The sequence below is a fragment of the Neovison vison genome, chromosome 6 (assembly GCF_020171115.1).
Source record: "Neovison vison isolate M4711 chromosome 6, ASM_NN_V1, whole genome shotgun sequence".
In the NCBI taxonomy this organism is placed as follows: domain Eukaryota; kingdom Metazoa; phylum Chordata; class Mammalia; order Carnivora; family Mustelidae; genus Neogale; species Neogale vison.
This window is the reverse complement of record NC_058096.1, coordinates 48,124,943-48,142,512: the sequence shown is the minus strand read 5'-3', so window position 1 is coordinate 48,142,512 and position 17,570 is coordinate 48,124,943. Positions and strand designations below refer to the sequence as shown.

At 36.6% G+C, this 17,570-nt stretch overlaps 1 protein-coding gene across 3 annotated transcripts in view; it reads right to left on the bottom strand.

The window, feature by feature from the left end:
• The window catches only part of CMSS1 (cms1 ribosomal small subunit homolog), a 389,957-nt gene that overhangs the window by 209,555 nt on the left and 162,832 nt on the right, over positions 1–17,570 (bottom strand). Inside the window, exon 1 of one of the 3 annotated variants that reach the window (XM_044251211.1) lies at positions 4,345–4,410. The exons of the other annotated variants lie outside the window; for them this stretch is intronic. The gene's annotated coding sequence lies outside the window, so the exon portion shown is untranslated. Of the gene's footprint in view, positions 1–4,344; positions 4,411–17,570 lie in introns of those variants that run through there. 3 annotated transcript variants of the gene reach the window in all.

Below are 17,570 nucleotides of genomic sequence, written 5' to 3'. Positions count from 1 at the left end.
TATATCATTATGACAATGGAATATTTTTAATGTAGCAAGCTTCATGAAAAACCATCTGATAAAGATGTATCACAATCAATTTACATACTGATACATGGACACCATTTTTCAACCATCCTGTTGATATAAGTTACCTTTACATCTTATAGTTTCAATAATTTGGGATATTTGGTTCTTATTAAAATAAAAATGATTTAAATTTTCTACCCTATAGACTTTTATAAAACTTAAAAACACATATGAAAGAAATTCCAATGTCTCATCGCAATCAATTCATCTGTGAATACATTGCTTGCTACTGACTTTGGCCCATGTGCCAACTGTGTCTTATGAGGTTATATGAGAATAGCTTTCAATGTGCTTCATGGATATATGCAATAGGACTTTAGAAATGACCTCTGAAACAAAGATCTTCTTAAGATTAGAGAAAATTCAGACTTATTTTAAAAAGTATGGTTTGGCTACTTCACTTTCTTAACCAAGTGAGCCACCCCGGCCCCCGCTAACTCACTTTCTTGAGACTGATTATCTTACTAGACAACTGATTCCATTTTTGGAGCTCTAAAACAGTGTTTCTCAACCTTGTTTTGAAACTATGACCTCCCCTAGGATGATTTCTCACTGAATCCTCTCTTTATTCTAATTAACCCAAGTCTTACTGAGCTTTACTTTTGGTAGTCTATTTTTTTTTTTTTTAAATGACATATTTGGGGCATCTGGATGGCTCAGTTCAGTGTCTGACTCATGATTTTGGCTCAGGTCATGATTTCAGGGTCATGAGATGGAGCTTTATATCCATCAGGCTCTGCACTCAGCAGGGACTCTATCTGAGATTTTCTCCCTCTGCTCACCCCACTCACCACCGCATGTGCTCTCTCTTTCAAAATAAACAAATCTTAAAACAAAAGACATTTAAATTTGTTATTTTTAATTACATTTGTCCTGCATCCCTTTCCCCTACAACTTCCTCATAGGTAAAAACCTTCGAATATTTTTATTTAACAAGATTTACCTTGCTCCCACTAAATCTTTTCTTCCAAGAGCAGTGTCCTCAACTTACTTAACTCTGGAATCCCATCTGTCCAAATTCCTTATCACTATGGTCATCAATTTCTTAAATATTCCTTTTAAGATATGGTACCCCAGATCTAAATGCATTATTTCATAAATGCATAGAATTATGAGACTATTTTAGTTTTTATTCTGTACACTGTGCTTTGGGTTGGTGTTTGACAACATAGAATGTCCTCAGTAAATATTAGCTGTGTATATGATTCTTGATTTTGTCATATACTTAGCTTCTTAATCAGGCAGGATTCTGAGTAAAAAACAGGTTTTTCTATTCTTCTTACCACACAACTTTCCTTTCTACATGAAGGGATCCCTCCCCCACAGTGGTTTAAGTGGTTGGCCTGAGAGGAGGCTTAGTTTATTTGGCTAAGGTGCTCATTCTTTCTAAAAAACACCCTAAAGGGGAAATTCTTAGCAAAGATCCTCTGAGAATAGAAGCCCCTTTGCAGTGTGCAGAAGGACTTGCAGTGACCAGGGATAGAGGGCAACTGACCACATCAGAAACTTATCAGAAAGTTAATGCAAGTAATAGAATTTCATGAATCTTTAGAGTTCACAAAAAAGTTATCCAGGGCTCATGAGCTAATGCAGACTAACTGGTGCCTACTGTTTCTGCTCTGCCATTATCTATCAGTAATAAATGGTTTAATCCTAAAAATATATTATGTGGTTTTCATTCTTGGCTCTAGATTGCTTATGGAGAAGACAAAATATAACCTTTAATTTGGTTTGACAAGACAGCCTACATAATAGATAAATGAATTGCTACTAGTAAAATTGTACTCAAAGAATGCATATTTGGCTCTGAAACAATCACATTCAAATCCGCTTAAGGGGCGCCTGGGTGGCTCAGTCAGTTTAGCTCAGGACTCTTAAGTTTCCGCTCAAGTCATGATCTCAGGGTCCTGAGATAGGGCCCCCATGCTCCATGCTTAGCACGGGAGTCTGCTTGTCCCTCTCCCTACCCCCTGGCCACTCCCCTGGCTTGTGCATGTGCCTTCTCTTTCTCTAAAATAAATAAATACATACATAAATAAAATCTTTAAAAAAACTGCTTAAGCCAAGCAGAAATATAGATCAATTATTTCATATCAGCTTGTTTTATTTTACCATGTGCTTTGTACTGAACACACACACATATACAGACACACATACATCCTTTTTTCATGCTGATTAACATGTCACAGAGATCAAGAGATTAACCAACAATAAAAGAAAATCTATTAGGTAACTGATTTATATCATGTAGTATATGTGTTTTTGTTGTTGTTTGTTTTGTTTTTGTTTTTTTCCTCTCTTACCTTCCTCCAGCCAGTTTTCAGGTCAAATCCATGTTCTCACTTCTTTTGGCAAGTTATTGTACATTCTAAAATCATCCCATCACATAGGCTATTCATCATTGCTTTCATCCTCTGATTTCAACTCTTCTCAGGACTACTGTAGAATCACATGGAATTTTGGTTTGAACAGTTGGGAATGGAGATCTAGGTAAACAATGTGATGCTTCAATTTCTCTAACCTGTCTTGGCTATTCCAATAATTCAGAGAAGTTAGAAAACAATGTCCATGAGAAATTCTTTTCAAAATCCACTACAGGCAAGTGACGTAATGGCTGTACAAAAGCTCTGAATCCTCTGAAAAAAAAAAAATGCATTCTTGATATGTTCATTATTGTGTTTACCATTCCTAAGGGACCAAAAACAGCATCTTCCCTCATATTCGTAGAGTGGGTACAAAAGCATAGCTAATGTGGGGGTACTTCAAAACCATCTGTGCTATACAGTCTCATACAGCATTCTATATAATACTTTGATGTAAAAAACATGCTTAACACAGATGCCTTCAGCTAAAAGCCCACAATACATGGATTTATTTATTTTTTATTACAGTATAAATTACCATTTCATAGGGTTGGGCTGTTCAATTGTCATCACAAATTTTGTAAACACATTTTTGAAAAATGAGGAAGGATCATTCTATGAAATGCTACATATGGCATTAAGAGTCATGTAAATGAACAGTGCTCTGCAAATATGGTCTAGAATGCATGAGAAATACCTAGAATGAAACTCATTAGCATCTTACTGGAGGTTGTTTCTGTGTAGTGGATCTTGGGTGATTTTTACCAACTTCTTTCCATCCCTCCATATTGTTTTAGTGTTTTAAGCCAACCACCATTATTAGGTTTACAGAAACAATAAGACTATTTAACAACCATCCAAAAAATGCCAACTTTTGTTTATATGTATTTATAAAGGGCTGACAGAACATACTGTATTTGTCAGAAAAATACAATACAAAAATCATTATGCCTGGGCTCTCACTAGTATTTAGTCCCCATGCATGTGTAAATAAAGACCTATACACACTTTTTCTTCTACAGAAGGAAGATGAGAAAATAACAAGGAATTTGGAATCAGGCAGATCTGGTTTAACTCCCAATTCCAACTAAACTGCACAGTGTTGAGCAGTCTATTGAAACACTCCAAATTTTCCACTTGTAAAATGTGGATTCCTATATTCATTAAATCTGTACTAAATGCCAACTATGTGTCATTGTAGGTGCTCAGAATACTAATGAGAATGAGCAGGGAGACAGAATATACAGATGAGGAGCTAAAGCAACCTGTCAATGCTGTGACAGATACTCGCACCAAAGAAGGCTGAAGGAAGAGGGTTTGACTCTTCCTAATTAATTTAAGAAAGGCTTAACTGAAGAGGTAAATTCAACTTAGTCCTGAGGATTAAGCTGGAGTTTGTCAGGAGGCTAGAGCTGGGCGGCAGTGGAGGCAGGATGATTAAATACAAAGAAGTGTAAAGAACTAGGGTCAGGTATCAAAAAGCTACAAGAACCACACCACAACATACAGTCCTTGTGAGGCTCATCAGTACAATGCAGGGGTAATGTTTTCACAGTGTGGGGTGTATGTACCCACACAAATGGAAGAGATCATTTGTTCTTGAATTCTTGGGATCATCTCTGCCCCGTGTCCCTAACCCCTATATTTCATTAGCAAGCCCAGTATCTCCTCCTTCTCACTATTCTACCAAAATTCATTATACCTCATTTGGCTGAAAGGATACACAGTACTTAGCCAGTATTGAATGCTTTCTACCACTGGACTGTAGTCTAGTATGGCTAAGAAAGAGGCATTGGCCTGGGAAGTTCCTATCCTGGTCTACTGCTGAATTGCTAGAGAGGTTGGACATGTCATTTTCTGTCTCATGTCACTCGTACCCAATAATGCAAAAAGAATAACAATGAATACTTACAGAGCTTCAGGCATAGTGCAAGCCCCACGCATAAACTGCTGTGTGCTTCTCGTACCAATCTTACAAGAATGGTACTATTATAGGCCCCCAAATCCCTTACGTACAATTCCAAAAATCTACTGAAAAAGCAGTGAAATCCAGTAGTTTTAAAAATAAGTTTGTAACAGATTCATTTGGATAAAACCTGAACTGAATGCATATAAGAATATCTATCATTTTTATTTCACTTATAAACTCTCATATCATCTGCTGTGGAAATACAAATGTTCTGTTTATGAGACACTGCCTAAAACCTTGTTGCGGAGCTTTTCTAACACATCTAATTATTGTACAATATAATCTTTCTAAAAACTGAAAACTTCTGAATTTCAAAAAACCTAATGTAAGAGTTTCAGATATCATGGATGAGCAAGCTCAGATAGAGAGGTTAAATAAGTTGTTCAAAGTCACACAGCTAGAATTTAGTAGCACCAGGTCTCAAGCCCAGGCAATTTGGCTCTAGCTCCTAGAATCCTAACCATTTAGCTGAGTTGCTCTGAGGGTCCAGTAAATGCCAAAGACCTCCAAAGCTCTAGGGTACTATAAGTCTCACTCAATCACCCTTACTGCTTCAACTAAAGTGGGCTTCTCATTATTTCTAAGAGTCATCCTCTGCCTTACAACTTTTAAGTAATCTTCGCTCAGTAATCTATCCTACAATGCTGTTTTAACAATTCCTACCCATTCTTTCAGGCTCAACTGAAATGGCATTATCTTTAAAATATGTTCCAAATTCTCTTAATCACAAATGAGTTTTCTACCTCCTTCTTTGTATCTCTTTCTTCTGGTGGGGGAGGGCACTAGACAAATTCAACTCTTATTATAGTTATTTGTGGACTTGTCTCTCAACTGAACTATGCCCTCTTTCAGGGCTGGGAAGGACCACATCCCATTCATCTTTATATCTCCACAGCACTAGACCAGGTCTATGAATATTGTCTTTGTTCCATAAATGTTGGTTGCAAGAAAAAAAAGTGAACAGTATTAGAATGACTTTTGTAGTCATACAAATGTGTATAGATGATATATAACTCCCCCAAAATGACAGGTTTAATTTTTTTCTTTTAAAAACACTACCATCTTATTGGGCTCTCTGCTCAGCAGGGGGCCTGCTTCCCTTCCTCTCTATCTGCCTGCTTCTCTGCCTACTTGTGATCTCTGTCTGTCAAATAAATAAATAAAATCTTTAAAAAAAAATAAAAAAAAATAAAAACACTACCATTGTCAGAGGAATTTTCATGAAGAAAGGATTTACTCTTGTTTTCCATGAGATTGAGCTAAAAAAAAAATCAGGGAAAGAAAAACAAACCATTTCTATTTATGAACCCCCAGACTCTAAGGCTGGCTCATCACCTTGAACTTCAGTTCCCATACGGAAATTATTCAATTAGAGAAGTGAATGAGATATAATAGCTTTAGAATCTTCCCACCCTCAGGAATCTGATTAGCATCTTTTACCTTTGAGCCATAAATCAAGAACCTTTTTAGCATCGCCTCAAAAGATGGCCATAAAGAGAGAACACAGTGGAATTTGGGTCATTTTTAGTTTATTCTCATCTTACATAGTTTCTAGGAAGTGATAAGATTTGAGAATTTTTGTTTCCACAAGGGAATTACTGAAGATGACATTTTATGTTGACATACTATTCTGAGTATATAAATTCTAAATACTTTACTATTAAGAATTTATTTCTAATATTTTCCAGAGGTAGGTTTAAAAAATGTATTTTCTTTTTAACTGTCCATCTCTTATTTTATGTAATGAATGACTTTAGGTGGAATTATGAGGGACTTCAAAATGAAATAGTAATCTTAAGAGGACCAGCTGACATAATAATTTGCACATGGAAAGTTGGCCTCTATTTTTCTTGCAGGTTTTTTTTTCTTTTAGGTTAATGATGTATATACGTATATTATGTACTTTTTGAACTGGCTTTCTAGTAATGGTTTCCTCCTTATTCCACCCACATTTATAAATGACTGGCTAGGATTAAGCCATCAAACAAAATATGTTAACTGGTCCATAAAGAAACCCATCCAACAGTCTTGCAGCAGTGTCATGCTCCTTCAAAAGCTTCCAATCCATTATTTTTCTGATAAAATGTGGAAGTTAAATAGCTTGGTTAACATATTTTATTATTTTTGCTATACACTTTAGGATCTCTATGCTAAAATCAACAATTTTGTTGTTGAAATGTATTCCATGGGGACACAAAGAATTTTATTCCTTTCAAAGGCTTATAAAAACAAATCATTTAGGCATATTTATAATCTTTCTTCACCTCCTATATTCAATCCATCCAACTTCTTTCTGACTCCACTTGCATGGCCTATAGACCTTCCTCATATCACACTGAACAATGGCAACATACCTTTAATTTGTTCCCCCTGCCTCAGATGTCTCTAATTTACCCACCACTCAGCTGCTGGAAGGACCTTCAAAAAATGTGAAGCCACTCATGTTATGTTATTTCTTGGTTCAAATCTGTTCTCTGGGATGGTCAATCACATTGTGTGACAGACTTTCTTTCCATGCCATGGTGCCCACCTGCTCCTTTAGCCCTGTGAGCCTTACAACAGAATGGGGTACAGTTCATGCCAGGTTGCTTCATCCCTCTATGCCAGTGCCCATGCTGTTCTATCAAGAAGCAAGATATAGCAGAAAATTCATGCTGTTCTATCAAGAAGCAAGATATAGCAGAAAATCTCAACATTTAACTATCTCTCTTGACATCTGTTGTTTGGGGTAAAAGATATAGGGCCCCTGGTAAACATTTAATCTCAACTCAGGAAGTCCAGTCTCTGGCTTTCCTGGACTCAGGTCATTATGGCAACTTATACTGGTCTCCACTTGATCAGCAAACTCAACAGGATCACTTTCTTTGGTGTTCTCAAACCAATTAGAAAATGACTTTTGGAGAAGCTCACCAGAAGTAATAGATTCTATGTATACTGCTCTTATCTCAAACTGACACAGGTTTTAGTATTTGGCACCAGTAATCCTGAAATGCTCTATAGTAACAAATCACTCTATCATGAAAATATTCACATTTTTCATTCATTTAACAAGGTTGCACAATGTGGTTAGGTTTCTCTATCATTACTTGGAGGAAAAAATCAGCAAAATTTTTCTATAGAAAATAATAGCCAACAAAAAGGCCAAAAACTGTCAAATTATGAAAAAAGTAAAGTTTCTTAAATATGTATAGAGAATGTCTTCAATTTATGCTATATATACTAAATAATGAGGGCCACTCTTCGGAAGAAATATGATTTTTCTAAGTATATATTTATATTTAATATTACCACCTAGAGGTGTCTGGTTGGCTCAGGGAGTGAAGCAGGGGACTCTTGATCTCAGGGTTGCAAGTTCAAACCCCATGTTGGGTATAGAGATTACTTAAAAATAAAATCTTCTTACAAAAATATTACCTTAATATTAAATGTTAAATATTATAATATTATAATATTTAACATTTAATATTAAATATTAAATATTATAATATTTAACATTTAATATTAAATATTAAATATTACCTAGTCCTTAAGAACTATGAGCTCACAGATCTAGTCTCTTAAGACAGGAAAATTTCAAGTGTGTGTGTGTGTGTTTAAGATTTTATTTATTTATTTAGAGACAGCATGAGCATAGGGGAGGCAGGGCACGGGGGAGAGAGAGGGAATCCCAAGCAGACTCCCCACTGAGCATGGAGCCCAGTGTGAGGCTGAGCCAAAATTGGGAATTGGATGCTTAACTGACTAAGCTACCTGGCACCCCTCAAATGTGTTTTTGGCAAAATATGGCTTTCTAGGAAAGTGTTCATTTTTTACTACTTTGTAATGTTTTATATCTGGGTAGACCAAATAAAGATACATGAGACTACAGAGAGAATACATGATAGCATTAGATGCAATGTGGCTTTCTCTCCTTTCCATTCTTCCATGTTTAGCAAAAATAAAACCAATAGGCATACCTCAAAAGTGAGTAATTTTAAAGTCCTTTCAAGTTCCAGTTCCTAAGGGTTTGATTTAATATAATTCTCAATAACTTGACTTTTCTAAAACGCTGCTTTAACATAAAAAAATAAGTCACTTTGCTTAATTTGTTCATCGTAGAAATATTAATTTTTCATTAAAAAAGCCCAAGCCCCAAATAATAATCATTAAAATTAAATACTATCCTTTACGGGCTTTTCTTTTAAAGCAAAGATTATGACTGTCTTTTAAGCACACACAACACCTCAATTGTGAGCATCAAGACCTGTGACCTGGGCAGAGAATGCATACAAGCAGGAGGCCATGTATTAAGCTACTTAATCTCCTGGTCTGTGCCACCTAGGAGAATCTGTTCAAGGAAGAATAAAGTGAAAATGTCCACAGTATCAAGTGGAGATAGTAGGACAAGACTGTTGATATACACAGTATCTTAAATCCACTCAAAAAGAAAATAGGAACAGACCCAAACCCAGCTATTTTCAACAATTAAGCTACAGTTGTTTGGCCTTTATTTTCTGACCCTTAAATACTTCTGAAAGTAGTTAACTTACTAAATATCATTGTACGCTGAAGGGTAACTGACACATTTATCACTTAATCCACAAGTGGAGAAATGGAAGTACAGCTAGAGAAAAGGAGAGAGACTGAGAGACAGAGATGGGGTGGGGAGGAGAGAAAGGGAGAGAGATACATTGTATAGGAAAAAGAAAGAAATTTTCACAATGAAATCAGACTTTCACTTTAACATTCTACCAGTATAGTTCATAGTTCATAGTTCAGAGTGAGAAACCCACACTCTAGAACCAGAATGCCTAGGTTTGACTCCAACTACGTGCTCTCACATATATCACATGCCTATTCCCTTTATCTGACTGGTGAGGATGATAACAGTACCTACTTCATAGGGTTGATATAAGGATTAAATTAAAATATATGTAAAATTCCTAGAAAAGTATGTGAATTGTTATAAGTTCTGTTTAAGTGTTTGCCATTATTATTATTATTGTTATTCTTTCTACTAAGCCAGTGAAAATTAAATTTATTTTGGAGGCTAGGGTAAGGGCATGTATATTTTGGCACTGGAATTCTTTCTTGAAAACCAAACATCATGCAAAACCTGTTTATTTAAAACAGATAAAGGCAGTTTTCACTCTTAAAAAATAAAGGCTTTTTAAAAAAAGCAAATCTAATTAACTGAAAAGCTTGAAACATATAGCAAGGCTTTTTTTTGCCTCAAAGAAGAATTATTATAGATATTTAAAAACTGCTAACATGTATATGTAAATCAAGAAAAGAACAATATGTGCTTATACTGTAATGTCATGGTGTAGCATAGTAGTAGCCATCCACTTATTATTACATAAGTAACTGGTGTGGTGTGAAGGTAGGTGTTATTGATACTGCCTGACATTTAATTGACTGCTGTGTATTTGTGCTTGCCAACAGTGACCTTTGCTTTTGCAATTTTACATGTATGGATACACATGGGACTGTATTTGGGTATGCAGAGCCACACCCTTCCTATTCAAGTTTATGCTGGCATTCAAGTTTAAAGATAATGTGAAGTGGTGACAGACTTCATGAGATCCAAAAAATCCCCAACATAACAAATTAATAAAACAACATAGTTATTTAAATTGGTAGCTCTCAAATGTGATACCTTCAGTATGTAAGACATTTTAATGATTTATTAAAATTTCTAAACAGGTAAAATATTTGTAAAATAAAATTTCAACCACGTGTTACAGAGCTCCTGAAGCACCTCATAGAACAGTTTGAAAGGGAGAATGTGAGTGGGGGAAAGGGCAGATGAAGTGAGAGAAAAATCTCAAGCAGACCCCCTGCTGAGTGCTGAGCTTGATGCTGGGCTTGATCTCACACCCTGAGATCATGACCTGAGCCGAAATCAAGAGTTGGATGCTCAACCAACTGAGCCACCTAGCCACCCCTCAATAGACCAGTTTAAAAATCACCAGACTAGAATTCTGATTCCACCTAGCATATAGAAAGCTGGAAAGAATGTCACATCCTAAAAAGAAGAAAAACGTGAATAAAATATAAAATAAAATATAAAACACAATATTTCTTAAGCCCAGAGAGCTGAGTTCACAGGCTAAATAGCCTGAAGTCTAAGGATCTTGCAAAGAAATCTGGAACCTGTGTATTGGCTCACCTGTGGCAGGACACAGAGCAAGAGACATCAGCCGTTACAAGCAGCTAAGAATTCTGCTAAATATTTAAGATATTGGTAAAGGACAATTGCAGGTTAGAATGAAAATACAGGATTCTTAGAAGCTACCATCGCAAGGGTGTTCAAATCTACTTACAGACTCTCCTAGGATTTCCACCAAGTTCTGATGAGAAAGATGGGGGCAGGGTGGGAAACCAAAGAAAACCTCTGAACAGACAAGAACAAGACAGAAGAAACGTTTGAAGGAACAATGGTCAAAATTTTTCCAAAAAACAATTAAAGACATTAGCTACAAGTCCAAGAAACCCAGAGAACCCTGAGTAGGATAAACAACAAAAAAATAATATATTCAGGGAGGTTGGGGTACCAGGTGGTGGGTATTATAGAGGGCACGGCTTGCATGGAGCACTGGGTGTGGTGAAAAAATAATGAATACTGTTTTTCTGAAAATAAATAAATTGGAAAAAAGAAGCGTAAAAAAAAAAGGAAAAAAAATAATATATTCAAACTACTGAAAACTAAAAATAATGAGGAAATCTGAAGGCAGTCAGAAAAAGAAAGAAAAGGAAAAGACACATTGTATAAGGAGGAACAAAGATAAGAATTGTAGCAAGCTTTCTGCCATAAATTATGCAAGTCAGAAGACAAAGAAGTGACATCTTTAAAGTGCTAAAAGAAAACCACTGGTCTGAGACTCTTATTTTTTTGGAGTAAAGCCTGGACCCAGCAATCTAGTAATCTTGCTATATAGTTCCCTTGTGGAATTATTGTTCCAAAGTTCATGGTGTCAATATATTTGTTTTGGATACAGCTTAAAAATTCACCCAAATCATCTAATGACATCATCATATCACCATCTACTTCTATCTTTACATATAATTTCTATATGATTGCTGTTTAGTTACAAGCAGAAATGTGTAGTATATGTAGGTCACAGGATCTTTTTACTCTCTTTAAATAGACCAACGGTAGCACATATTTATATAGCCTTACTAAGCTCTACTTTCTAAAAGCTTTATACCTATTAAGATACCGTATTACTGTTTGCTTGCTAGCCCAAAGGAAATATGCAATAACGTATGTTGATTTTTTACAACTTTCTTTCTACAACTCACTGTATATGTGACTTGCACATCTGAGTAAGAATGTTACTTTTGTTATGGCATGACATGAATATACTCAGGAATGCTGAAATGTATCTTTCCCTAGATTATTTTATCTAAAATAGAACTCTCTCTTCCTCTGTGTCTCCTGGTACTGGGGTCACCCTCTATTGGCTTATTCCCATTTTTTTTTCATAGCACTTATTACTACATGAAATATTATACACTTTAAAAAAAATTTATTTGCCTGTCCATTGTCAGTCTCCTGAACTAGAATGTCCAACAGCAGAGACACTCTCTTTTGGTAATGCACTGCTATATCTCCAGTACTTAGAATGATTCCTGGAACTAGAAGGAATTCATTATGCATTTGTTGGATAGATGCACACATGAATGGGTAAAGTAATAAATGAACAAATAAGAGAAATCACTTTCATTTAAGGCATCTGGCGAACTTGGAATGGGGAAGAGCAGAAGCAGGTGGAAGCTGAAAGCCTGCTAAGTAAAAAGTGCTTCACTGGCTTAACTGAGATCATCTAAGATGTTCAGCACAGTTCCTGGACTATTACCAGACATTCAATATTATTGATTGTAACTACTGATTGTTGCTCTTATCTCATGGGCTTGTCTTAACAAACCTGTGAGGCTGCTACTATTTTCTGGTTTTGCACATTCAGAAAGTTTAAAGAACAATTTCATGTTTACAGAGTTAGGAACTGGTAGAGCTGAATGCACCCAGGTGTGCCAGACACCTGAGTCCATGCCCAGAGGTGGAAAAGAGAACACTGAAATGTTCATTGTCTATCTCACTGAAGCTTGCTTCATGCACTCATTGCCTCCTGAGGGCTAAGTTATAATCTTCAACTGAATATAACTGAATGAATTTTAATTATATGTCATAAAATGATAGGCTTCTTCTTTCTAATTTGGGTTTTTACTCTTGCTTTCTAACTTGTTTGACCTGACAGTGTTAGCCTTAAAGTCAGTAGGGAAAAAAAAAAAAAAAAAGCCTTTACTTAAGTTACAAAGAAATATCCAGCTTTATGAAGCCCACTAAAAACTGCAGGTCCACACCATAATAAATCAACTTGTGCATGAAAGCACAAACTGTATATACTGGCACCCAATTCAGCTAAGATAAAAATGACAAGTCTTTCAATGATAAATTGTCCTCTCCATATCATCCAATGGAAATATTCATATTGTCCAATACCTACAGGCAATTAGAAGGACTGAATTTAACTTTCAAATTAAAAGGCCATTAAAATGGAACACAGTTCCCCAATCTGTTTCTGAAAAATATTCAGAGAACCTTCTTGGTCTTAAGCTTGGAAAGAATATGGTACATAGTTTCAGATTTCCTTTTATCACAGAATTATTCAGCCAGCTATTTGGAACTGTAGACCATAAAAACTGGGATAAAATACAATTGTAAACTATGTAGACTCTTTTACAAGTTATTTATCAATTGTACATTATTAATCAAGGACAGTTAAACTTTAGAGCAAATCTGTGGGCTCCCTCCTGGTGGGGGGGAATGGCTAGGAAAAGAGGTACTAAACATTTGACAGGAGGCCTGCATCCAAAATTTCTGCCTTCCTCACAACTACCCAGACTGGGGAAGGATGTACACATAAACAGGGTTAGTTTAAGTGCAAATGCATTTCTCTCTTATCATGTGTGTAGTGTGTCCATTATTCGCCTAACCATGATGGGGGAGGGGTGCTGATTTCAGTCTATTATTTACCTACAGGATTTGAGTATGAATTCTGTAAGATTGGAAGCAGAGATGTTTGTAAGTTCTATATAATTAAGGAGACATTAATTGTCTAACAATAAGATCTGGCAATAGGATTTAAAATGTCAAAATAATGCCTGAAATTAATGTAACATTGTCAGTTCAGTACACTCAAAAACAAAAACAAAAACAAAATCCCACAAAAAACTAAAAAAACTAAATAAAATGGGTGCCTAGGTGGCTCAGTGGGTTAAATGTCTGACTCTTGATTTCAGTTCAGGTTATGATCTCAGGGTTGTGAGATTGAGCCCTGCTTTGGGCTCTGTGCTCAGTGTGGAGTCAGCTTGTTCCTCTCCCTCTGCTCCGGCCCCCACTCATGTTCTTGCTCATGTGCTCCCTCCCTCCCTCTCTCTCTCTTTCTCTCAAAAGAATAAATAAATAAATTAAATCTTTAATTTAAAAATTTTTTAATCAGAGAGAGAGAGATGGTGCAAAAGTGGGGAGTAGCAGGCAGAGGGAGAAGCAACCTCCCTGCTGAGCTATGTGCCCCATACAGGACTTGATCCCAGGATCAAGTAGGCTGTAAGTAATTAAGCTGACTGTAGGCACCGCTTAACAGGCTAAGCCACCAAGGTGTCCCATAAATAAAATCTTTAAAAAAAATAAAAATAAAAATCTAAAATAAATAAATAAATAAAGGGGACCTGGGTGGCTCAGTGGGTTAAGCCTCTGCCTTTGGCTCAGGTCATGATCTCAGGGTCCTGGGATCAAGTCCCGCATAGGGCTCTCTGCTCAGCGAGGAGCCTGCTTCTCCCTCTCTCTCTGCTTGCCTCTCTGTCTACTTGTGATTTCTCTCTCTGCCAAATAAATAAATAAAATCTTTTAAAAAATAATAAAAATAAAATGTTAAAATAAGCAAAAAAATTTGCATATGTATTTAGACCTGTATATTTTAGATTTGTTTTATATGAATGAACATATAGTTCAATATTTGGAGAGACTCAGTTAACACTCATATTGAAATGGGATTTACAGAATTAAGGTATTAAAACAAACCTGCTTTTCAAATGATTTTTTTGCATTTACAAAAAAAAAATCATTGTTAACCTACTGACCGCTTATTAAAAATGAATTCTCAAAATAGTATTTAAAAGTTTTTAAGACATCCACTAATTCCTTATAGAGATCACAAGAAGAGAAACATTTTTATTCATTTTCTTTATGCTGTGTTTACATACGTCTTCAATTTCTCCCAGAATTCACCGAGTTCTAAACAGATCTTGAAATCCAAACTTTAGCTTTAAAAAAAAAAAAAATTATTTATTTGAGAGAGAGAGTGAGCATGAGAGAGCACAAGTAAGGGAAGCAGCAGAGAGAGAGGCAGAAGCAGGCTCCCCGCTGAGCAGAGTCGGATGTGATGAGGGGCTCTAGGGCCCTATGGTCATGATCTGAGCCCGAGGCAGATGCTTAGCTGACTGAGCCATCCAGGTGCCCTCAAACTTCAGCTTTTTTCTTTTTTTTTTATAGGTAGTCCCATTTTGCTCTTCATTTTTCTTAAAAATTGTCATTCCATCCATTACTGTTTCAATTCTGCACCTAATTTGTGACTAGATAAAAGGAAAGCATTTAGTGGTTTCTCCTGCAAATTCTCTGGCCTGTTTCTGGCTCTTGGCTTTTATTGCCATAGGTGTGAAGATCAAAAGATGCTCTTTGCTGAAGTGTTTACTGCCTATAACATACCCTCTCACAACAAAGGACTTCATTATTTACATGTAACATGAAAGAAACAGTTCTAAAGTAAAAAGCCTGTGTAGACAGATGCAAGTGATAGACTTTTCCTGCCCCACACTCATGGAAATTCACATCATTAACACCCAGTCAATCTAAATGTCTTCAAGAGCAAAAAAACATATCCCAGAGAGGGGATGCAACTCTGGCTTTCTAACGCAGTTCCCTGGCTTCACTGGTACCTTCAATCTTCTCCAAAAGGGTGGTGACATGGGCTTATTTCACAAGCACAGAAAGATCTCGCGACAGCCTGTGGAAACATGAACCGTTATTTACACTGGAAAGAATGACTGGGAGCAGCTGTGCCCAGCAGTAGACAGCACTAGAGGCAGAAAATGGGACTGTGTCGCCAATCTGTTATTATTGTAATAACTAATGGAAAGGAATAAAATGGATTACTAGTGCTAAATCAAACTGGGAGGTTTCCGATGCTGCTGCAGGACACTGGCTTCTCACGGTTTATGATATCACCAGACTTCTTGATGAATTTACAGTCTGGTAATCCTGTCATGGCATTAGTTTTCCACATGCAAATCCCTGGAATATAAGTAAGTTCAGCAAATGAAGAGGGCTAGAGTATTCCACTGGGTCAACTTTATTTCAACCTAAGGGAAAGCAAAGACTGGATTTCTTCCTATTCCTTATTGAATTAATAAACCCACGAAAATATGTGTTTGAATGGCATCTTTTTCCATACTTTGCATATTTGTCTATATCTTTTTGTCTCTGAAATATTATTATCCTTTTCTTGTCAGAACCAGGTCCTTTTCATTAATGATAATATGTACTGATGCACTTACAGTTTAGCCAGATTATATTACTGATACTTAACCACTTAACCCATTTGTTGAATATACAGCCTGTCAGTGTGCTAATTATGCCTAACCCACATTTTTCATCTAGGCCACATATACTTAGGTCAGGAACTAGGTCTATATGATTCTACTCGTACAAGACCCACCAGAAGATTGCAAAGGGGTTTTTTAGGATGACCTAAACTCAGAGGGCCCAAAGTGATAGATCATTCATTCATTGGTTTATTTATGCTAGGAAGCTACTCTGCTCCCTTTTGTGGGAATGATATTCCAGGGAGAGGGCTGCTCTCAGCAGCTGAAGAGTCAGTGCGCACCTGAGACTCTACCCTAGACCTTCCCATCACTCCAAGAGTAAGGACCTGATGAAGGTCCTGGCTCAAATCTATAGCCCACCTAGGACACAGTTCCCACACTCTTGTAGTAACTTAGGTTAGGAGTGGCTACAGGACAGATACTGATGGGGGAAGTAGCAATTTTAGAAGTGAGGTTCAGATAGATCAAGCAATGCCAAAATATTTTCATCTGCATCTCCTGTGAGACCTGGTTCTTGAATCCAAGACTTATATTTTTACCTGGATTTTACAAACATCTCATACTCAATATATAAAAAAGAGGACTTCCCATCTCTCCTTCCAAATCAACTTTCATTTCTTGCATGGTGATCTCAGTTACTGGTTCCAGTAACCCACACTCTCTTAGACACCCAAAACTGCCAATTCCTGCTGTTAAGTACCTTGTGAATACACCCTCTCTTCTTCAGTTACATGGCTAGGACCACTGCTAAGCATATATTCCTTCACGTGGATAACTGCAACAGCTGCCTAACTCATCTTTCTTCATCTAATCTTTCCCCCTTTAATTGTACCCTTGCTGACATTTATCTCTAATTTGTTCATGGTCTTTTGTTGCTTAAAATCTTTCACTGGCTGGGTACAGCATAGAGGATAATGTTTAAGTTCTTTAAAGTGGTAAAAAGTCCTTTAAGATTCACTCACCCCAGCTTCTGACTTGACTTCTATCATTCTCACCTCTACTTTTTCTTTTTAAACCATTCTGATCCATCTCACACATAGAATGTCTTTGTTTTCCGAATGAACTGTGTTCCTGGATCTTTTCCAAAATCTTCTAACCATTTTATGTGCATTCCCTTCCCTGCTTATCCATTAGCAAACTCCTACAAGGAAACCAGGAACACACTAGGTTTCCATTAGCCAAGAAGGTGGATCAAGTGTTCTGCAATTAGGAGATCTGGGAGTGAAGGGAAATATACAGAGAAAGGGGTAGGGAAGCACAAAGCATGTAGGTATGAGACTTCAGGAATAATGAGGGAACCATGTTCATTTCCTACACGGAATTCACTTGAGTTTATTATATAAGCAAGAGGAGTACAGTCTCACACACTTCATGAACCCTAAGGCTTAAAGGGCAGTAAGGGTAGGGTAGGTATTCCCTATGAGAGAGAGAGAGAGAGAGAGAGAGAGAGAGAGAGATAGATAGATACTGACCGCAGCCTCTACAGTGAGACCACCAGAGTCAAAAACTGGGCTTTACTACTT